Here is a 23813-nt window from a genome sequence, read left to right on the forward strand (position 1 = left end):
AACAAGTGGACCGATCCACATTCTCGGAGCAACTGTTTGATGATTTCATCTCCACCAACTGCTTTATTGTCCTATTCCAGAAATAAATTGAGCAGGATTCCATGTGGAAGAAGGAAATGACTTTGGTAGACCCATTTCAAACAAGCCAGAGCTTTGGTGGGGAATGTTTCAGCTCTTCAGACTTAAAGCACCACCCTTGTGGCCAGACGGCCCATTGCAATGGCAGGAACTCTCTGTTGAATGCTCTCTGTTTCCTTCCCCTCTGAGTGATCCTAAAGTTCGTTGGGTCTTAGTGTCCTCATCTGAAAAAATGCGAACAGAGGATTCTCTCAATGTTACAGAAGTCTTGAAGATGATGATGGCAAAGCATTTAATTAATATCTATGTTAAAGAGTCTCAAAACATGGTTGCTATTATTATTTAATTAGTTTGGGAATAAAGATCAAAAGCAAATTCTCTGGAGAGTCCCAGAGTAGTCCAGATCTTCGACCTTATAGCCATACTTACTGAGTGACTTACCCAGATGTTGGCTTTTTGACTTGTATCTGACCTATGCCACCTTCAGACATTTATATACTTAAGGAGCTTTATGGAGAAGAAATTCCTTATTCTTTCAGGAGGCTGTAAGAAAATGAAATTTGAGCTTGAAATTTACTTATGTGGCTGACTGTGGCCATAGGACCCGTGTAGTCAACGATATGTGCAGAGTCTGAAGTAGAGTCCCATCTTGGGCCCCATGTGGAGAGAAGCCAGGTCTTCCCAACCTTTGGTCAGAATCCTTGGAGAAGATAATTCCTGAAACAACCCTTTCCAAATATCATACTCGAACTAGAATGGAGCTAACACACTTCCTATTAGTTCCTAGGGCCATTGTAACAGATTACTACAAACTTGATGGCAGAGGCAGTAGATTCTAGAGGCTAAAAGTCTCAAGTCAAGATGTCAGCAGAGGGGATTCTTCTGGAAACCAAGGAAAAATCCATTCCACGCCTCTCTGCTAACTTCTGGTGGCTTCTGGCAGTCCTGGGCAGCCCTTAGCTTGTAGAGCCATCACTTCAGTTTCTGACTCCACCCTCACATGGCTTTCTCTGCTGTTTCTTACAAGGATTTGTCATTGGATTTAGGGCTCACCCTAAAGGTGGATGATCTCATCTGAGAGTCATTCACTTAATTACATCTGCAAAGATCCTTTTTCCAAATAACATTACATTCACAGGTTCCAGGGCTGAAGACTTGGACATTCATTTTTGGCAATCCCAATTCAACCATTTACGGGGTAGGGGTGTGAAGTATCCTTGTTTGGAGAAGCAGTTCAGTTTAAATGAGACTGCTCAACAACAGTTACATGATAAAGAGAGTCAACATCCTCCCGCACTCAGTGCTGCATGCTGGGCATTGTGCCAATTGATTGTATGCATATCTTTTCTATTTATCTCAGCAACCCTAGGAGGTAGGTAATATGCTTCTTCTCAGCTTATGAATTAGAAATCTGAGCCTTAGGAGTGAAAGGTCATTTTCTTAGTCACCCAACCAGGAAGTCAGCGCAGCTGGTACCTTAGTCCAGGTTTCGCTGATTCCCAAATCATGATTGAAAAACATCATGGTAGAAGTTCCCAAACTCTGTCCTGGCTAAGGATCTCCTGGGGCACCTGGGTGGCTGAGTTGCTTAGGTATCCGACTTCAGCTCAGGTCGTGATCTCGCGGTTCATGAGTTCAAGCCCCACATCAGGCTGTGTGCTAATAGCACAGAGCCTGCAGCCTGCTTTGGTTTCTTTGTCTTCCTCTCTCTCTGCACCTTCCCTGCTCATGCTCTGTCTCTTTCTCTTTCTCAAAAATAAACATTAAAAAAATAAAATTTTAAAAAAGAATCTCCTGGAGACTGTTAAAAGTGTACCTTCCCCCAAGCTTCATCGCCACAGTTTCTGATTCTGTATGGGGACAGGGTAATCATCTACATTTAAAATAACTGCATTATATAATTCTGCCCCCTCTCTCCTCCCACTGAACCCATCTCTCAGGTAATTGCCACCTTAGCACAGGGTCTAGGAGACATATTCAGATTATCCCCAAAGACAGAAATCCTCAAGTCAAAAGTGAAAAACCATTCATAAGAGAGGCCAAATTGCTTTTCTTTTTCTTTTTTCTTGCTTAGTCCTTGGAGCTCCCCACCCCTGCCCCAAGCACATCCCTCTCTTGGTCGCTCCTCCACCCACAGGAGGAAATACGGAGATCAGTGGTGGTGTGGCTCCCAGTCCTTTCCTAATCTGAAGTCAGCTTCCTCTTTGAGCATGTGACGTTTCCCTCTTGGAGGATGCCCACAGAGCTAGAGGGGAGAAGTCCTTCTGCAGAGCACAGCAGAGGAGTCATAGTCCTGCAATAATCCAGTCAATTAAAACTTGATCTCAGTTCCCAGCAGCATGGTGACAGTATGGAGGGCGGGACGGGGAGTGGGGTGGAGAGTCATCCATGTTGCCATTGGTGCACAAGCCTGTGAAGTGACATCTCTGGGATCTTCTGGTAGCAGAAAGCAGTGTGGTTGATGATCTTTGCTGCTGAAGAAGCAAAATTGAAGTGTCATGTACCATGATTCCATTTTGTCTCTAATATGTTGGCCTGCCAACCTTGGAGCCTTGCATGAACCCTGGGAATGTGAAGGGACAGAAGGATGAAATCTGGCTCGATACAGCTGATTGGAGAGAGTTTATCCAAAACATAGCCCCAAGATGTCTCCGGAGAACTTGCCTGAGCAGAGAAAACAAGCAATGATATTAGAAAATCAGGAAGAATTAAGCTGCCCTCTAAAGTTATTTTTAAAAATTTTATCTTCCATGCATTTATTTTTAATCACATAGTAGTTGGCATAAATCCATTTTGTCTGTGAAAGAACTTAAATATGACATGAAAACCATGAATATGCAAAAATGGAGAGGAAAAGGTGGAAGTTTCCAAATTTCAATTAGCCCCCAAATCTCATTGTTTTCCTCAAAGAGGTAAACTTTTTAAGTAGTTAGTATTTGTTCCAGACTTTTCTCTGATGAACTATAACCCAACTTAAAATAATGGTGGTTGCTTTGGTGAAACCACAGACAAGTAGACACATTGATGAACAGATAAATAGTCAAACATGTTGATTGGTAGGCAGACAGATTAGAAAAGTCTGGGTAGGAGAAAGTTTTGACTTTGCTGTGTGATACTGAGGACTGACAAATGCATCGTTTCACTCCTCTGGTCCCAACTTTTAGAATCTACAAAGTGGGGAAAACAATATCTGTGTTGCGTGCCAGACTTCAAGATGAGTGAGTCTTCACTGATCAAATGTATTTGGAAATGTCACAGGATCACCAGACATAGTGGCACCATGAGGGGATGTCATAGCACCTTCCCCTCCTAGGCCTCAGTTCCTTTCATGTGTTATCTTCAAGCACAGAGCAAAAGAGCTTGTGAATTGCATAAAGAAAACTAGATTGTTCTGTAAAAATGGCCCTTGAGAAGTCTCACATCCAAGCTCATGTCATATCTCAAAAAAAGGTTAAATCCCAAAGAGAAGGGCACCGTGTGTCAATAATACATAGAGCATGCAGCACGTGGGTGTTCTTTTTTTTTTTTTGCCCTCTAGAGAGTTACTTATTTTATTTTACTCTTTTGTTTTGTTTTTAGATTTTAAAGATACAGAGTGGGGCGCCCAGGTGGCTTAGTCAGTTAAGCGTCCGACTTTCGCTTAGGTCATGATCTCGCGGTTCGTGGGTTCGAGCCCCGCATCGGGCTCTGTGCTGACTGCCAGCTCAGAGCCTGGAGCCTGTTTCAGAGTCTGTCACTCCCTCTCTCTCTGACCCTCCCCTGCTCATGCTGTCTCTCTCTCTCCTAGAAATAAATAAAACATTAAAAAAAATAATAAAGTACAGAGTAACATATTCCACATGGTCAGAGTGTGTTATAAAGTAAAGGTTTAATTAAAACATAAAATGGATTTTTGCCAAACTGAAAAAAAAAATAACATATATATAAACCTCTAGTTCAGAACTCTTGCTGTGATGATCAACTCTTTGAAAATATGTTTAAAAATTCACCGAGTCTTGTCTGAAGACTAACCTGTGAGGAGAGATGAACTAACTTATTCACTTCTGGACATTGTTAAATGCCCTGAAAGTGGTGGTTAATAATTTCCTTTTGAAGTGAAAAATGGTAAGCATGCTCCTGAGTCCCATCATCAATCTTGGATAATTTCAGGTTAAGGCATTGTCTTTGGATATAGATGAATATCATTTTTTAAATGTGGTTTTAAATAAAATTTTTAAAAGTAATAATATCCTACCCTCCTGCACTGAGAATTTCTACTGCAGGATAGAAACAAATAGAGGTTCCTTGCTGCTCTTAGCAGGAAGTGGTTGGGGGCAGGATACTTCAAAGTACCTGAACTGCAACTCTAGAAAGATGTTCTTTGGCTTCCAATCCTTTTGCATAATTTGAATGTGACTGGCTTTCAGTGCTAAGAATGTGAGGCTCCCCTCTTAATTACAGTATTTTAGATGAGCCTAATTTGACAGCCACTGGCACGCAATATGCTAAATATTTCATAAAATGTGACTTTGAGAAGAAGAGAGCCCCCCTCCTTAAGAATTCCATCGGGTAAGACATTATAATAACTTAGAATTTCAGCATCAACAGCAGGGGCAGCTTAACAGCAGAAGAAGTCTGTCTTTGATTTGCTGTTCCTGAAAGTACAAACTTGGAGGAAATTTCAGGAACACTGCAGGTCACTTGCAAATCTGATCTTGAAGGAAATGGTGAACCTTGAACTCCACATCTGTGTCGCCATTTTGCCGCAAAGTGGAGCTTGATTTTCCTTGGATTATTCTATCATTTCTTATACATCCTTCCCCACTGGACTGGGAAGACCTACCTTCTAGATGAGACCCACTCAGTCGGTGACTGAGGAACACATTTGGAGACTCTTATAATTCTCCATTGTCTCCTAAGAATTCTCCATTGATGGAGATTGATAGAACTCCACTGATTCCACATTGATGACTTCATGTGCGTTATAAATGAATGTGAGCAAGAGATGCCTAGTGATGCCGAGTATTTATGTTTCAGTAGATCTTTGTAAGAAGCATTAGCTTGTCTTATACTATACCAACAGAGATATTTTGACTTAAATGATTTTTAAAAGCAGGGAGTATATATGCTCTCCATTTTGGCAGATGAGAAAGACAAACATGAAAAGACGGTGATTTATTTAAGATCATGTTGCAAATCATTGACCTGCCCGGGACAGGTGTCTGGACTTCTGACATGTGGTGATAGTGTCTGAGAGGTGAACAATTATGGCTCCAGCTACCGCTTTCTGGGCACTTCCAGGTGTCAGACATTATGCGAAGCCATTGGCATGCACGACCTCCATGGAGAGGTACTGTTATCACCCCTGTTTTATGAGGGAAAAAAGACCTATAGAATGTAAATAATCCTCCTCAAATCATACACCTAGCACATGAGTGAACAGGATCTCAGCCTCGGAGGGCATCCTGTCTCCCAACCATATTAAACTTCCTCCCTTAGAAATATGTAGTTATTCTATGGATTTCAAGAGGACGTTTTCCAAAAATCTGAGTGTACTTTTTTCCACAAATAAAAATCGTATATTTGTAAGGTGTACAGCTTGATACTTTGATATATGTATACATTGTGAAATAATATGGGGAAGGTATAGAGAAAAGGAAGCCCTGCTATATTGTTGGTGGGAATATAAATTGACTCAGTCGCTATGGAAAATAGTATGGAGGTTTCTCATGATCAAGCAAGCCCACTTCTGGGTATATATATCCAAAGGAAATGAAATCAGTATTATGAAGTGGTATCTTGACTCCTATTTTCATTGCAGCATTATTCATAACAACCTGAATGTCTGTTGGTAGATGGATGTGTAAAGAAAATGTCACACACACACACACACACACACACTCAGGAATATTATTCAGCCTTATAAAAGAAGGAAATCCTGAATATATTATTTAATTTTCTGGTTCTCTCCTGCCATGGTTTTATCAGGTAGAATGCAGGCTAGGTTAGACTTTCCTTCTCATCAGTGAGGATTTAAATGCATGTAAGGTCCCAAGAATGCTGATGAGGGTTGGGTGAGAGGGTGGCAGGCAGGGTGGGATCCCTGGGCCCATGCATCTCATTCCTGGTTGACCAGATGTCTGGATGTGTGCCCCCCTTTCTTATCTCTACTCCTCCAAGTAGAAACAGCTCTACTCTGTAACTGGAAAGATTTCTGCCAAGCCACTAAGGGCATCATTTAGTGTAGGATAATAACCCAGAGTGTGCTTTTAAAGCTGGGTGGTGCATGCTTGCCAGGTTGCAGGGCAGTCTCTAAGGCAGCTTCCTGCACACATCCTGGAGAAAGACCTCCATTGAGCCTGCAGCTGGAGTTTCTTTCCTCAACCTAGCAAGAAAGCTCTTGACGATATAGCAGTGTTTGTTTTCTGCTTGGTAAAGTAGAAAGGAAAACAGTAGAAATTAGCCCAGCACAACATTGACGCCAGCCCAGAGGCGGGAGACTCTGATGGCACCCCCCCCACCGCCCTCCACTGCAAACCTTTGCCGCCAGAAAGCCTTCCCCTGCAATGAGATTAGCAGACACAGCAGCTCACGCCAAGGCGCTGTGCAGTTTTTACCCTGTTCCACCAGGTGTTGCCAGAGAACATTGAGCAGAGCTGAGCTCCGGGCGAAGTGTGTTCGCGGCTGCTGGAACGGAGCTGCTCAGAAGGCAGCAATTAAATGAGTTATGCTGACTCCAACAGCTCTCTTCCCTGCACGTTGAAATATGCCTCCTGTGTCTGCCTCACGGCTCACATGGCAGATCAACACATTTTGTCGCATATTTCAGTATGGGTATATCCTCTCACACTGGAGGAAGGAGACCACACAGAACCGTGCTGATCCAGGTCACCAACCCAAGCCCCATGGGCACCTGTGGTCTGCTTGCATTTGTGCCAGGAAGTAGAAGCTACCTCAGTGCCCACGAGGGTAATTCCCTGAAACGGTCGTCATGTGTTAACCAGAGCTCATTTCTTCCCAGTACCTGTTCTCTGTTCCTTTCCCATTCTTCTTCTTCTTTTTTTTTTTTTTTTAATGTTTTATTTATTTCTGAGAGAGAGAGACAGCGTGAGCAGGGGAGGATCAGAGAGAGAGGAAGATACAGAATCTGAAACAGGCTCCAGGCTCTGAGCTGGTTGTCAGCACAGAGCCCAACGTGGGGCTCGAACCCATGAACCATGAGATCATGACCTGAGCCAAAGTCGGACACTCAACCGACTGAACCACCCAGGTGCCCCATCCTTTCCCATTCTTCTATAACCAGAGCAATGAGAGCATGATTCTAGATCTGTGGTTCTGAGCCAGGTGTGACTGAGCCCCCAGGGTTCATTTGGTCATGTTCAGAGACGCTTTTGGTTGTCATGACTAGGGAGGAAAGGAAGAAAATAACTATGGACATCTATGTGGTAGAGGCCAGGGATGCTTTTAAACATCCTACCAGGCACAAGACAGTCCCACCCAAAAATTATCCAAACTGCCAACATTCCTGAGATTGAGAAACTCTGTTCTAGAGGCAAAGACTTTATTGGCAAGATGATTGCATTGCCCAAAACACATACTGAAAAATACGTTTTTACAAGTGTGATTGCCCCAGAAAAGCTCCTCTGCATCACTGCAGTTAAACGTCATGACTTGGCAATAAAGAGTTACAAAGTTCTATATTGGGCCTACTATGTGCCAAATACTTTGCTCATATCATCTTTAACCTTGCAGAAATAGCATTGAGGGTGGATTATTGTTTTACAATATCAAAGAGGAAACCAAAGGCTAGAGACCTTGAGCATTTATCTCTCAAGGTCACCCAGCAACTAAGCAGAGGGCCCAGTTTTGAACCCAAATCTAGTTGATTCAGGGCCATTGTCTCCTTCCCTGGAATATGCTGTCTCTCTCTGTGTTCCAGAAGGCAGCCATGGATGTTAATGGTTTCTGCATGAACTGGGAGAAAAACATGCCCCAAATTAACCCCTGGCTTCCCAAATCTGGGAAAGTGACCTCACTGGACCCCCATTACTCCATCTCCCAAAAGTTGGGTCACAGGAGAGGATTGGATACTCCATAAAGGGCATTTTCTGATTCTTTCAAGACCTAATAGCTCCTGTTGCTAATCACTGAGGGATATTCTGGACATCTACAATATGAGTTGCACACGAGCAGCTCAACCACTGGGTATCTGCTTTTGACAAATTATGAGGCTGTCATAGCTATAGACATACCTCTTACTCATGAGTCCCCATAGGAGGCCTCCAGTTACTTTAGGGTATAAAAGGTCAGGCACTGAAGGGAAACCATGACACTCATATAGTCCCTCTAGGGCAGGTATGATTATTATAATTCTGATCCATCTTTGTATCCTCGGAGGCAACAGTGGTACTGGGTGTATGGCCTGGTAGAGGCTCAGTTTGTATTTCCGGCATTAGTTTTCTTCTGAGAAACACATGAACAGGGTTCAACAGAAATACGGAAGAAAACAGCATATCGTAGCAACCCAAATATGACAGCATATCCATTATGTTCATTGCTGTGGAGATTCACCTTAGTGAACTGGTTTGTGCAATCATAACCTAGAGCCTGTCCAAGTTTCCAGAATGTTCCACATCCCCACAGATCCAGTGTCTTCAGTGAAGTTCTAGTGCCACATGCCATACATGTGTCTTTTTTTTTTTTTATTCTATTTCATCAAGGGTGGGCAAACTATGGCCTGAGAACGAAGTCTAGCCAGCAAACTGATTTCCTAAACAGAGTGTTATTAGGACACAGCCATGAGCATATTTGCTTACAAATGGCCACTTTTGTACCACAAGGCTAGAGCTGAATAGCTGTAACAGATCCTGTGGCCCACAAAGCCTAAAAATACTTACCCTCTGGCCCTCTACAGAAAAAAATGTTTGGAAACCCTTGCTTTAGACAACTGAAAGCTGGGGACCTTCCCTAGCCAAAACACAGAGTTCGATTAACCAGATCACACTACTGTCTGGCTACTTTGGATGGCGGGCCATTCATGTCCTTTGGGTTACAGTATTTGTAGCACCATCCTATGAACGACTTCACTCCGAATAATAAAAGTCTCATGTTAATGGAGGCAAGCACTTAAATTGTTGAGAGTTCTCCCTCCCACTGTGTTTAGTGAGGTAAATTGCACTTCACTATGGTGACTTGTAGATGACAGTGAAGCCCAGGAAATTTTAATACAGTGACTATAGTCATTTTGAAAATTAAAAAAAAAAAATTTTAATGTGTCTTCTGTGGGAAGTCAAACACAGTAAACGATTCAAAACTGTCACCGTATTGAGTTGAATGGGAGTAAACAGTATGCCTCCAACGGCATTCCATAAATATCCTTAAATTATAACCATCTGTTTGATCTGCTGAGGAAAAATAACTAATTCCTGACATTTTCCCCTCTCCACTGTACCCAGGATTGGGGTCATTGTTGCCAGTAACTAACATGATAATCTAATAAGACTTCATCTTGATCTAGGTGAGCAGTCTCGAGCAGGTTTCTCTGCCATTGATGTTTTATGCCATTTAATTCTCTGTGGGGGAATGTTTAACACCATCCCTGGCCTCGCCTGCTTGATGCCAGTTGAACTTTCTCCCACCTTGCCAATCAAGTGTCTCCAGGCACTGCCAAATATCCCTGAGGAATGTGGATTAAATTGACCCACAGTTGAGAACCATTGTTCTAGAATGAAGTTTTAGAAGGCTCTAGAGGTCCTTGGCATTCACACGTGTAAATCATTGCATGTTGTTATTTCCTTCTTTTTCCTTTTGCAACAACCCTCAGCGCCCCAGTTCTTCCCCTCCTTCCTCCTGGGCTCAGTGCTTATTAATGTCTAAACGCACTGCAAAGATGAGATTGCCTTGAACTCCTCCAGCTTCGCCTGATAACCCTGAGTTGCATTGTCGCTGTAAGCCAGATCAGCAGAACCAGGTCTGTGATCAGGTTCCGGGAGCTGGAGCACCTCTCCATCACCGGCTGCTGTGATCAGAGGGTCCGGAGAATGAGCGTCTCTCTGATGTGGTCTTATCAGGCTGAGCCTAATGTCAACCCTGTTAGAAGAGCCTTGTCCGATCTGCCTGTAGCTTTGTTCTGAACCGTTCAGTAACAGTTCACTGGAGCAGAAAGAGCCCTGTGAATTGATATTATAAGCCCGCACGCCTGTTTTATTCATTGTGGAGGCAACCGAATATAACACAAGTATTTATTTTTAGTGATTGGAGAAGGGCATTTCTTTCCCCTTCCCCCTTGTCACGGAATGTGGAAAACAGAGAAAATAACACATGACTCTTTCTGAACACAATTCTGTTGAAAAGATATTATTACTGTTTCTTGTTTCAATTACTTTGCACTATCTTAAATAGTATATCTGTGTTCCCTGAATATATATGTGTGTATAATATATATCACATTCATTTGGATGGACTTAATAAAGAACCACAGGCCAGTGGATGTAATCCAGTCAGCACGGGTCTAGGCTTCTCTCTCTCTCTCTGGCTTTTCCCTTGACCCCCACCTCCCCAGTTTCATTGCAAGTTAGATTTTCTAGAAAAATTCATGAAACTTCATCATGTTTCATTCATTCTTTGCTCCTGGGCATTCCTCGCTGAAGGTCAGGAGCTGTGAAATTTCTCTTTAGTCCCATTGCTTTGATATGGCACGGGCCGGGCAATGAAGAAAATGAAGTGTGGAAAAATGGAGTTACAGCAATGACTGAAATGGGCGGAGGGGTCTGCCCAGCGCGGCCAGGTTAGAAATGAAGAGGTGAGCTGCCTGATGTGTGAGCTGACATTACTCTAATAGTGGGACCTGGGAGAGGACCAGGGCACAGCTAGATGGCTCTAATTCCAAGGTCACTTCAGTTAGTTAAGTCTCCATCTTCTGTTGGTGTCTTCGAGGATAATGGTGGTGATGATGATGAAGATGGCGGTAACAGATTGAATCATAAAAACTTGCTGACATTTGATTATTGTTTATCTACTTAAATGTCACCTTCATATGGTTCCACTTAATAATAATAAAATGAATGGCTGATGTGGACTGGGAGACACTGTGGTCCAGGCACAGTGCTGTAAGCATTCCACAGGCATTAGTTTGTTCTATCAACACAACCACTCTCTACTGGTGATACCTTCATTACCCCAGTTGACAAATGAGGACACTACGGCTGTGGGTATAAGTTACCGAAGGCCACTGAGTAGCAAAGCTGGATTTAAACCCAGGAGATTAATGCTGCAGTCTCTGTTATTAACCCCCAGCCTACACTTTTGGCTGGATAAGTTTTAGACAGATGTTCATACTTTCCACAGAGGGTCCTGCACTTCCATCAGGCCTGGGGAAACTGAGAATTTTTTAAATTTGTTTGCAACTCTCCCTAATTATGAGGAGTACTAATGGGCCCCAGTGAACTGCTCACTGCCTAGTAATGGGCTTGTTGCCATCCAATTGGAATCCTAAAAATGACCCACAGACAATGTTGCCTTGAGTGTGATGTGTTAGGCGAGAAGAGTCAGATTCCATCCTCATCAGCTTCGCCAGCCCTCCATGTTAGTTCTTCTAACAATTTATGGGATTTCAACTGCAAAATCTTCCTTCTTTGAATTTCATCCCATCTTTAGGACAGGAAATAAAGCTCTAAAAGTCTTAGCAAAGAGGCTGAACCTGTGAAAATAGTAAGTCCCACTGAAAAAAACAGTGGGATCATGTTGGTCTTCCTCCCCCCAAATCTGTCCTCTCAGATTTGTCATGAGAAAAATATCAGACAAGTCCCAGTTGAGGGACAGCCCACAAAATATCAGACCAGTACACTGTCAGTATGATGAACAGCAAGGAAAGTCTGAAAAACTGTCAGAGCTAAGAGGAGCCCCAAGAGGGTGTAATGCCTAATGTCATGTGGTGGTCTGGATGGGATCCAGGACCTGAAGAGTGATATTAAGTGCAAATTCAGGAAATCTGAGTGAAGGAGGACTTCAGTTAACATAGTGCATTAACACTGTTTCATTAGTTGTGGAAAATGTACCAAACTCCTGTAAGATGTTAATTACACGGGAAGTGGATGTTGAGTACATACAAGCTTTCTATACTATCTTTACAACATCTCTGCAAACCTGAAACTACTCTAAAATTTGAAAAAATATATATTTTTTAAAAGGCAGAAAACTGTAAGCACACACCCAAAAATGGGAGAACCAAAAATCATCCAGACTTTCCTATGAATGAAGGCTTCTCACATAGTAATGCAAAATACACTATTTGAACTTTTTCACAGTGTGTATCAGGCAAGTAAAAGCTTTGCAAAGTCTGACTATATGCAATACCAACACATTTGTGTGGTTCAGTTTAACTCTGCTTTTCCTAAACTGATTTAAGCACATAATCGTTTTATTTGAAAAATAGCTATAGAGTAAACAACCAACCAAACAACAACGTAGTCACAGAACTCCTAGATCATGAGGACCTTCTAAGCACCAGTTTTTCCAGAAAGTGATGTTGGAGGCTTTCACATTACTGTTCTGTCCCCACATCCTATGTGACTTTTTTTAAAAAATATTTTTATTTATTTCTAGGAGAGAGAGAAAGACAGCATGAGCAGGGGAGGGTCAGAGAGAGAGGGAGATACAGACTCTGAAACAGGCTCCAGGCTCTGAGCTGGCAGTCAGCACAGAGCCCGACGCAGGGCTCGAACCCACAAACCGCGAGATCGTGACCTAAGCGAAAGTCGGACGCTTAACCGACTAAGCCACCCAGGCGCCCCCTTATGTGACTCTTTATACCACTTCACCCTGAAAACCTTTCTCTATCCTCGCAATTCTATCACACCTGAGATGCCCTTCTGTCGCCTCTCTTTCTCTGTGGAAGAAGGTCTTAGACTTCTCAGGAGGACTTGTTAAAACTCTGATAGCTTGAGCCCATTCTCCTGCAGGGTTCCTGATTCAATGGGTCTGGGGAAGGGTCTGGAGAATACTTATTTCCCACAAGGCTGCATGCGATGTCAGGTTACTGGCCTGGAGATCACACGCTGAAAACCACTGAGGTTCCTTTGCTCTAGAAGTGAGTTTGTGTTGAATTTCGCCCATAGATTCTAGGCTTTATCTTAGTCCCATACATTTGCTCTTTGAGTGTTCCCCATGAATAGGTTACCTAATATCTAAGATAAATATCAGTGAAGTATTCTCCAGTGGGTATGGGATGCAAAAATGGATAGAAGCCAAATAGGAAACAGGGAGTATTTGGTTTGAGAACAGCACAGTTTCATAGAAAGAGTTTTTCTTTGTAAGAGCAGATCTAGGTCCCAGACTCAGCACCATCATTTACTAGCTGAGTGACCTCATACATAGTTTACGAAGTCCAGAAGGTTGATTTCTCTACTAAAAAAAGGGGATAGTACTCACTTCTTCAGTCTTCGTGAGGATTAATTCGTGGTGCACGTATTAAGGTGCACAGAGCTGGGCACATTGCACCGACTTCTGGATCTGCACAATTTAACTGGCAGTTTAGATAATCCCAGATCATGTGGTCAGCAGGCAATCCTTTCATTCATTATTCACTGACTCAGTTATTCAGCAAGTGTCTCTGCTGTATTTCCACCATGTTCCAGGTGAGATTCCAAGTGCTAGGGAGATACCAACGGACAAGATAAAGACCCCACCCTCACAGAGCTGATGTGTAGTACACACTTACAAATAAGTAGATAATGAACTCCCAAGTCATGAGAAGTGGTAGAAAGTAGGAGTAAAAGAGATGGGATGGTCAGAGAAAGTCTTTCTGAGAAGATGGCATTAGAGGGAAAACTGAATAACTGGGAGAACACATGGGAGAATCTCCAAATTTGGTTCTTCCTAAGGTGAATCCTATATTAGGGATGTTGTAGTTACTCTTCGTTTTGTTTTTGTTTGTTTGTTTTTTAATGGGAAACATTGATTTCCCAATTGATATGGTAGACTTTATTGAGCATCCCCCACATCATGAGCACAGTGCTTGGTATTTTGCAATTATTACTTCTAATCCTCATGACAGCCCTGCAAGGGGGAGCATATCATTTCCATATTATAGATACAGGGGTCTTTTTTAAAAAAAATTTGTAATGTTTTTATTTACTTCTGAGATAGAGCGTGAGTAGGGGAGGGTCAGAGAGAGAGAGGGAGATATATAATCTGAAGCAGCCTCCAGGCTCTGAGCTAGCTGTCAACACAGAGCCTGATGTGGGGCTCCAACCAATAAACCGTGGGGCTCCAATCAATGAACCGTGAAATCATGACCTGAGCCGAAGTCAGATGCTTAACTGACTGAGCCACCCAGGTGCCCCAATAGATACAGGGGTCTTAAAGAAGTTACGTGGTCACATAGTAAATGGCCAGTGTTGGCTCCTTCCACTATACCCTACAGCCTCTAACATAGAAAACTCTAAACTGTATTCGTTTCCGAAATCCATTGTAGTACCTACTACATTATCCTAATCCTCTTAAAGGACCAATTATTTTGTTGCCATTTTCCTAATTCATTATATTGCCATGCCCAGTAGTTTACAATCCTAGCTTCACATTCCAGTCCTCTGGGAGTGGGGGCCTGGGATCCCGGACTTTAAAGTCTTCTCAGATCAATCTGATATACAGCCAATGTCGAGTATCGCTGGCTAGCATTATAGTCCAAGATTAGTAAATATTTTCTGGCTGTATAGCAAGGGGAGCTCTGGTTTAGAATGTAGATCCAGAGAGTGGCTATAAGCCAGTATACTTGAGGTTCATGATCAGCAGGGTGATAAATCTCTTGGAAATAAGAGACAGATCAGCCCCCTGAGCAGGCAGACAGGACGGTATTATAAAATAAACACAGACCTTGGAGTCCAAACTGGGTTTGACACCCAGCTTTGCCCTTCTCTGGCTCAGCAATTTTGGGTGACGTACTAACCCTTACTGTACCTAATTATATGCACCAAACCTGGTTAGTGCAGGCACTTCCCAACACCATGGCCTCCATTTTCTCTCTCAAATACACACCTGAAGCAAGGTGTACTACCTGAATCCCAGGAAGACAAGAAAAGGACAACAATTTCCTTTCTACCCAGTAATGCGCTACATTACTTTTCCCATACAGGAAAGTAAAATGAAGCAAGAAGAATATATTTTTTAAAAATCTTTCCAGGATCTTCTTTCTGAAGTTACTCAATTCCAAATTTAACGTCCTCTCCTGGGGAAAATAAAACTGTCTTTTTAATGCATTTGTTGTGATAACTGTGAACCCAATAATACTAGCTATGAATCTTGGGCTAGTAGTGGTTTAAGAGAGAGGGAGAGAGTAACAGAAAACAAACAAAAAGGAAGCAAGGGAAGCGTTAAACTACCTGCTCCCTTCTTCCTGGAAACTTGGGTCTGCAAGGGCGGTCTCCTGTGTAGCATGCAGAGTCCCTCAGACCTCTTCTTTATCGTGTGGCCCTTTCTCTCTTATTAAACCCCCAATCAGAAACAATTGCTCCCACTTTGTATTCTGTGGAGCTGTAATATTTGCCCAACGATGAGCTCCATTCACTGGTTTGTTAACTGAAATGGGAAGTGACAGACTCAATAAAAGAAAGCCTCTGTGCCAGGGAAACAGATATTATTTCTCCCCCTCACTCTCCCTTTCTCCTTCTCTCAGACGACTCTGTGCCGGGAATCTACAAACTCTGAGCTTACGGACACACCGAAGCTTCCTATTGATCCATGTTTAACTAATTTGATCAGAATAGAGACTTTTATTCCCCATGGTTCCTCTCACTGGCTCTTAGCAGACATGATTGAGTGCCTGGGAGTCACCCCCGACCTCTGTTGATTGGGATGAGGGAAGGAAGGATGCACATGGACCTGGGTCCACACAGTGGGAGGGAGGGGTGTCCTTAGATAAGATGTGGGCATCACAAGTGGATGCGGGGTGGGGAAGGGAGGGAAATACAAGATTCCTTCCTGGGGACCACCTTCTTGTCTCTTTTGTTAAAGATGAATTATGGAAGGCACCCACCATTCCCAATCATTGAAAACCATAGGATCCATGTGGCAATAAATGCACTACTTTTAATCTCCGAGTAAATACAATTCTGATTTTAGACAATTTTTTTAGCCACTTATATTTGAACACTTGTAGTGATGACATTCAAAGTAATACGTAACACGTATCAAACCCTTACCAAGAGCCAACAACTATCTAAGTACATAAGACATATTATCTCATTTAATCCCCAAAACAACCCTTTGAAAGAGGCATTATTAATATCTACATTTTATAGGAAAAAAATTGGGTCTTCAAGAAATAACCTGTCCAGGGATTGGTGGCTAGTTAGATAGGGGCTAGCTGAGAATTCAGTCCATGATTCCTTTTGCACTTTGCTTACAACTCTTTTTTTTTTTTTTTTTTTTTTTTTTTTTTTTTTTTTTTAATTTTAGAGCTAACTGTCAATCCCTACACAGTCATAAGCAATAGCACAAAGCAGGGCGCCTGGGTGGCTCAGTTGGTTAAGTGTCTGACTTCAGCTCTTGTCATGATATCATGGTTTCTGGGTTCAAGCCCCATGTCAGGCTCTGTACTGACATCTCAGAGCCTGGAACCTGCTTCAGATTCTATGTCTCCCTCTCTCTCTCTGTCCCTCCTCTGCTCTTGCTCTGTTTCTCTCTGTCTCTCAAAAAGTAAACATTTAAAAAAAAAAAAGAAAAGAAATAGCACAAAGATATGATCCCATCCAGTTGTCCTCAATGATAGCATTTTGCATACCTGTCATACAATATCAAAACCAGGAAACTGACATGGATAAAATCTATTTACCTTTTTTAGATTTATCCAGTTTTACCTGCATTCAGTTACGTGTGTACATTTCCTTCTTCGTAACTTTATCACCTGCGTCATTTCCTACAGTGGCCATCACAGTCCATGCACACAGCAGTTCCACAGCAAGGGTTCCTGGGTTTACCCTTTGTAACCACAGATCTTTCTCTTCTCCCTTGCAGTCCCAGGAAATCACTAATCTATTCTCCATCTCTATAATTTTGTCATTTTAATAATGCTATATAAAAAGTGTGTGAAAAACTTGCATCTCTATACACGAGCATAGTTATAGATTCAGTCCACAAACAGAACCTTATGACCACTTGACTTCTTGGTCTCTTTCAGTTCCTCCATATCCCACCTCCCTATTGCTGCCAGTTTACTGAGATTGGACACACTATTGACACAGGCACGTAGCCCCTACACTGTTTTTCCACCTCTCTCATCCTGAGCATAGGCTCTAGATGTCCTTGTGCAGGAATGCAGGGATCTCAGCTTAGATTCAGCCAACGAGAGCCCATATAGTTCCTGCCAGTGTGCATCCTCAGCCCCCACTCCCTATCCTCACCATTGGCCCTCCTCCAGGCCACCCTCGGTCCATTGACCACACAGAGCCTGGGAGTGAGAAGACCAGCTTCAGTGGTCACTCATCATGTGAACCCCAGAAGCTTCCTTGCCCCATACTGGTTAAAAGTTATAGCAGAAGAAAAGGTTTGCTCAGCTCTTATAGAGTATAACAGACAGGATTAAGTGTTGCCTCTTCTTCACTGGGATGCTTTACCCCCAATTTTCACAGGATAGAGCATCTCCTGAAATCTTGGCTGGCAAACAACCTTGACTCTTGCCCGTACCCTAGAGTGTCCAGAAGCCTTCTCATCAAATGGAATGACTGCTGCCCTCTATGGGCATAAGTCAGGCCTCAGAGTGGAGATTAGGCTGCGTGCACCTCTGCCCAAATGCACGGTTCTATCATTTTCCTGACTCTGTATCTGACGCCACTAAGGTTGTTGCCTGTAAGTGGTCACTTTGCATTTGGGGTACAAGACACAGTAAGCTGAACGGCCTTTGGTACAGAGCATTTTTGTATTAGATCAGATCTTAGGATTTGTGCAAGTTTTTACTCAGCTGTTCTTGCAAGTCCAGGAAACATGCTGTCCATGTTAACTGCTCTTTAGAGGTCTTACTCACATTTCTTTCTTTCCTTCTCTCCCCTGTAAACTAAGGTGTGGAGTCTTCCAGATCCCCTGTACCAGACCCACTATTAATGACGGTGTATCCTCAGACTAATTGGATGTTATCTTGTCCCCTCACCAGCTGATGCCCCAAGCCACCCTTTCCTATAATGGCTCTTACCTAGGCTGGGCATCAGACACAGACCAGATGCTTATTTTAATTTTGAGAGCTCCTCCTCCACCTCCCACCTCCAATCCCCCAACTGAATTTAAGGCAGCTACCCCGTTTGTTGATGTCAAGTAGCAGAATCCTGCTTGCTCCTCTGCTCCATGCATTCCACACCTTTGAGTGGGCAGACTTTATTGCACCTTGTCAGGCCTGCCATGCTTTTGTTTCCCTGCACATTTGAATAATACATCTGATTACCATGGCAAATGTTGCGGCTAAGCAAGCTTGGACCTCCTGCCTAATTAACTGATGATAACAGGGCCCGCTGCCCTTTCCCCTCTCCGAAGCCATCATGGACAGGCCAGTTCTTTTATCTTTCTTCAAAATTGACTTGCTCTCCCGACCCTCCAGCAGCTCCTGTGTTGTCTGTTTACCTCTCATGCCTCCGCGAGACTGTTAATTTTCTGTGGCACCTCCTATCTGGTTGTAATTAACACATCGAACACTGAAGACACAGTTCTGATGTTTGCAGATGCCTCACGGAGGTGTTTTCTTCCTCCGCTAATTATACTGCTGGATTTTAGCAATCTGCATTGACCTGAAAGGATCTTTTTTTATTATTATGTTTATCATTATTGTTTTGGTTGGAAGAACAAACACAGTTTTGGAGCCCAGTTTGGGCAGAAGAGAACAAAATCACTACCAATGTATGTTGTCAATGTTTCTCTTCATAGCCTTGAAAGTAACAAATGAGGGTACATTTGTTGTCCGTTATCCCTTTCGGCATTTGGCAACTCTTTTTTAGACGTGGGCAATATTTACTTTGGATATATGCTCTCGCTGGAATCTAAATATTCTGCCTTGGTAATTGTACAGATGGGGCACATGACCTATTCCATTGAGTGTGGAAATCCTCCGCAGATTGTGAATAGCCTCACATCCTGTTAGGTTTCAGGGAAGCTGAGGCCTTGCCTCCACCCAACATGAGACACAGAATCTGTTTATCATCTTATGCTTAGGCTTAAGATTTAAGCTGTAATGAATACCGGTTCAAAGAGTTCGAGGTATAAGAAGGAGGTTGGTAGTTACAGCAATAAAAACAGGAGCAAAAAGAACAGCGTTTGTGAAGGACTCCGGCTGGAATAATGATGATAGAATTGTCTAAATCGATACATCTCTTGTCAGACCCATGTCTGATGTTTGAATCAACCAGGCCTTTTCTCCAAGAGCTTTCCTTGAGAATATTGAATTATTTATTATTTGTATCTTTTTTCCCCCTTCTCTTTCTGATGATTTTTTTTCCCTCTGACTTAGTGAAATTTGTTTTTCATGCTGCCAGGTTCAATGTTGTCTACTCTTTGATAAATAGCAGTAATTGGGCGTATAGCAGAAGTCATGTACAAATGTATGACTTCAATTACATTGAGAGCATTTTTTTCTTTATATTGATCTTTTTTCTCTCTCTCCTTATAAGATCTGTTCTCTATAGCCTGTAGTGCTGAGTATTTTAAAGAATTATTCTTTGTCTGTGTGTCAGCATATACCCTTGAACTTACGTGTCTTTTTCGAAAATGTGGTTCTGCCCTTCCATCAGTCTGGGCAGACCTGGAGGGGAAAATTTGAAACTTTCAACTGATGGGCTCTCCTAGACTCTTCTCACCTGGCCGTCTGGCCTTGTCTGACAGTATGGAGTTTCCATTGCCTGGTTTTCCTTGTTAAAGGTAGGGCCACATTGGGGAAAGTGATTTTATAGACCAGGAAATAAATTTCTGTGCAGTTAAAGTTGTGCAGAGAGCAGTTCGTGCTAACAAACAAGGAGAAGAAAAATGAAATGGAAAAGAGATGAGAGAGAGAGAGAGAGAGAGAAATAATCTGCATTATTATTGAAGCTTAAGAAGCTGTTGTGGTTGGACTCTAATTGTTCTTGACTTAAAGTATTTCCAGTTTTTGACTCTTAATGTAGTTGTGGTTGTTGTGTGTTTATTTGCCATCTGAAGGCATGCTTCCACATATATGACTGCCCATACTCATGCATCCGTCCCTAGATCTGATTTCCGAGGTTCGGTACCAGCCCCAGCATTTGGTGATACTGGCTTGGCAATAAGCGACATCTCCTGGGCACAGCCAGGCTTTCTAAGACCTGATGTCTGACAGTTTTGAAGTCACTGCTCTGAGTGAACCAAGCCTACAAGATGGAGAAATAAAATGCAGGGTCGGAAGACTACTGAGACACTAAAATGGACACAGCTTGTCTAGAACACAGGCACCCCCCCCATGCCCCCCATCATCTCCCACTGGAGATAGGCTTTGCCAAAGGTCCATCAAATAACAACTGAGTGTATTGTCCTGCCCATGCAGCTCCTTCTGTGTCTTTGAATCTGCACCACTGAATCGTGCTGTGACTCTTCTGAGAAGCAAAATATGATGGGGCCCTGAATTATACTTCTTAAGGGCATGCAAATAGGGAGTGTTGATTTTTGTAAACCCTTTTTAAGGAGAAGCGGCCACCTAAAAGGCATTTTCGGGTAGCGCACATTACTTTATCTCCTGCCCAGTCCCTAAAGCCATATCTGTCCCATTTTATTCAGAGGAAGAAAATGGAATAAAAACCTTCAGAGCATCTTAGTGATAAAGGAATCGCACCCTCTGTTATTATGCTGTAGGTTATGAAGCTGGGACTTTAAGTAGACAAAGAGAAATTGAGTTGGCTTTACGGACTCTGTGACTCTGGACCCCACCAGGTTGCTGTGTGTGTGTGTGTGTGTGTGTGTGTGTGTGTACGCGTGTGCGTGCGTGTGTTGCGCGCATGTGAGAAGCACTTTGATAAAACCGCCTCTCTCACCAGTCGGCTGTTAGGCACGGTGCTCAGAAACAGCCCTATTGTTTTAGCTTTCCTTTCATATCATGTAGGTGTCTATACCATGCCACCCACACAGGAGAGCCAGTGAGCTGTGAAATATATTCATTGTTAGGGCACCTAGGAAATGGCGACTGAGCAATCGGAGGTAATAATGTCCGACAGGCAAGGGAGGCCGCCAACATTACCTGCATTATTTCGGTTGCCTTTTTCATTATAGGTTCGGGAAATAGGCAGCAATTCGATTATGGCATGATTTGGGGTGGAATTGCTTGCGCTCCTTGACCTCGTCACTGGGGGATCAAATGAGAAGTCAGCTCAAATAAAGTTTATAGTGCATTAACTGGACGGAGCAGTGCCTGACCCACAGAGCACGATTTTTCATCTTCCAGGGGTTTGTAACTGCAGCCCAGATGTATCTGTACCTTCAGGCACAGGGGGGATTGGCTGAGATGCATAGGAGTGAGCAGAGGCGGCCAATGGTGTTCAGACGCCTCCCTCCCATGTGCGGTGCCAGGTTCCTCTGCAGCTCGGGCGAAGCAGTGTGATTAATAACACGGAGGAAACCTGCTTGTTGGATTATTAATTTCTCGTCCCCTTTGCCTTATTTTTTTTTTCCTTTGCACATATTCCTGATGCATTTCCTTCTGCCTTTTTCTGTTTGCCTTTCACCAAGCCTTCCCATCCTTCCTTTTCTCTCCTCTGGCCCATCTTTTCACCCATGGACCTATAACCACTAGCATTTCACACTGACGCCTGGCCACCCAACCCTCGTGCCAGCTGGCTTCACACCTGGGGTGAGTTTATCTCTTCCCATTGGGGATTCTGTGTCTGAGAGCAGGAGGGAGAGAGAGAGAGAGAGAGAGAGAGAGAGAGAGAGAGAGAGAGAGAGAGAGAGTTTGAGCCCTGCTGTATTTTGAGTGCAGGCTTGGCCTTCTGTTAGGAGTGACCCATAAACGGAGACCGGCCCATGGAGAGAATGCACACACACACACACCCTCCCCCCGCCACCCACCCAGCTTCTGCTGCACGGGAGAAACATGGTTTCTCTTAGGTAACTAATTATATCTCTTCCCACCAGTTCTAGACACAAAGAGTGCACATAGCAAAACAGGAAGAAAGGGGAAATAATGACAGGTAATTGCATGCCTGTCACATGCAAAGATATTGGGGTGCTGGAGTTTCATCTGACAGCAGAATTGTGGAATAGAGTAAGGGGGAGAGTTGGGAGGTTGCTGGGGTGCCCTGTGAGTTCTGGGTTCCGTCACAAGTCCTGTCACTTTCTGTACCCCCAGTCGGCCAGCCATACGTTCGTGTTGGAAAGGAGTGTTGCCTGCCGACTGTGGTCTTTATCCTGTGTATCCGATTAGCGGAACTTGTAGGTTTTCATTCGCTGACCTGTTCATGTGTCCGGTTGGTATAAAAGAAGCAGAAACGGAGGCTGGGCCACTTCCTTTTCTGCATTCCATGTGGCCCAGTGGGATCTCTTTTCACTTCTCTTAGAGGATTTATTTCCTTTTCTTGAATCTCGCCCCTTCTGGAAATCAGCTAGATTAAACAGCAAAAGAGTGGGGGAAACAGTATGTAGTATTTACATGAGCTGTGTTTGCTAGCATATCCACTTTTCTGAAGAAACCCTTGTGTTTTAACCCCAGAGAGTCCACTCTTTGTACAGATTACCTTGAGGCCCCCAAAAGCTAACAGGATGGTGAACTAAAGGCAGTTGACATTAATTGTTCTCTTTATTTGTAGAACTTAAGCACAAGGCAGGGAAAAAAAATCTTTGAAGCTAATTATGCCTTTGGTTTATTCTGAGTCAGGGTTTTGTTTGATGGGTTTTTTGGGTTTTTTTGTTGTTGTTTGTTTTGTGCTTTTTGTTTTTAAAGCATCTGGAGCTTCTTTAGTAGTGAATTTTGAGGGGAAAAAAAGTATGCAATGATGTAATGACTCTGGAACAGGTTTTTGTCCTGGGTTTTGAAGCAGTACATAAATAGGGCATCTGTGGATTTTATTGATGTGCTTTACATGCATTCATATTTTATCCACTATAAGATCACTGGTAAGACCTTTATGTTCACTTCATACTCAGCCCACCTGTTTATTCCGTCTGTTACACGGCACCTGACCCAGGAAAGAAATAGCAAGTCCTCACAGGAAGGGACAGCATCTGAACTTTGACAGTCTGGGGACGTAGTAGTATCCTAAAATAAGCAAAAAAAAAGTCAAAAGCAAGCAAACAAACAAAAAAGCAGTGCCAGTTGCAGCAGTGAAAGTCATCACCTTAAATTTGCAGTTTCTCTTCAATTCCCCCCCAGCCCCCCACGGGGAATCACAAGTGTTGTTTTGGCTGAACGTCCTTCAGAGAGGTAGATTCTGGGGAGCAACTAAGACGAATGGTACTCCAAAGCTGAGAGGATGCTTAGAAGTTTGAGGACTCATAAGATTGGTATTTGACATAGAGATAGTACTTAATTCTTCAATAAAAGTTTCCATTATTATTGTTATTTGAAATTTAAAAAGGATCGTTTTTTTAAAAATCTGAGTACATTGTCTTTGGCAAATGCTGATTATTATTAAGGTGTTTTTCAGGGAAAGGTTTGTACCGGTGTGAAATAATCTCATTTGGATAGTTAGATAAAAACTGGAAATTTACGTTTGGAAGTACGTTTTGTCTATAGCCTGCTAAAATTCTGTCATCACATAATGCTTCGTTTAGAACACACAGATTCT

The 23813-nt window shown here is 43.0% G+C and overlaps 1 protein-coding gene across 1 annotated transcript in view; it reads left to right on the forward strand.

Annotated features, from left to right (window-relative positions):
- The window catches only part of RBFOX1 (RNA binding fox-1 homolog 1), a 1463629-nt gene that overhangs the window by 1184547 nt on the left and 255269 nt on the right, over positions 1-23813 (forward strand). The gene's annotated exons all lie outside the window — the stretch shown is intronic.

Source organism: Crocuta crocuta, unplaced genomic scaffold (assembly GCF_008692635.1).
Source record: "Crocuta crocuta isolate KB4526 unplaced genomic scaffold, BGI_CrCroc_1.0 scaffold16, whole genome shotgun sequence".
NCBI classification, from domain to species: Eukaryota; Metazoa; Chordata; class Mammalia; order Carnivora; family Hyaenidae; genus Crocuta; species Crocuta crocuta.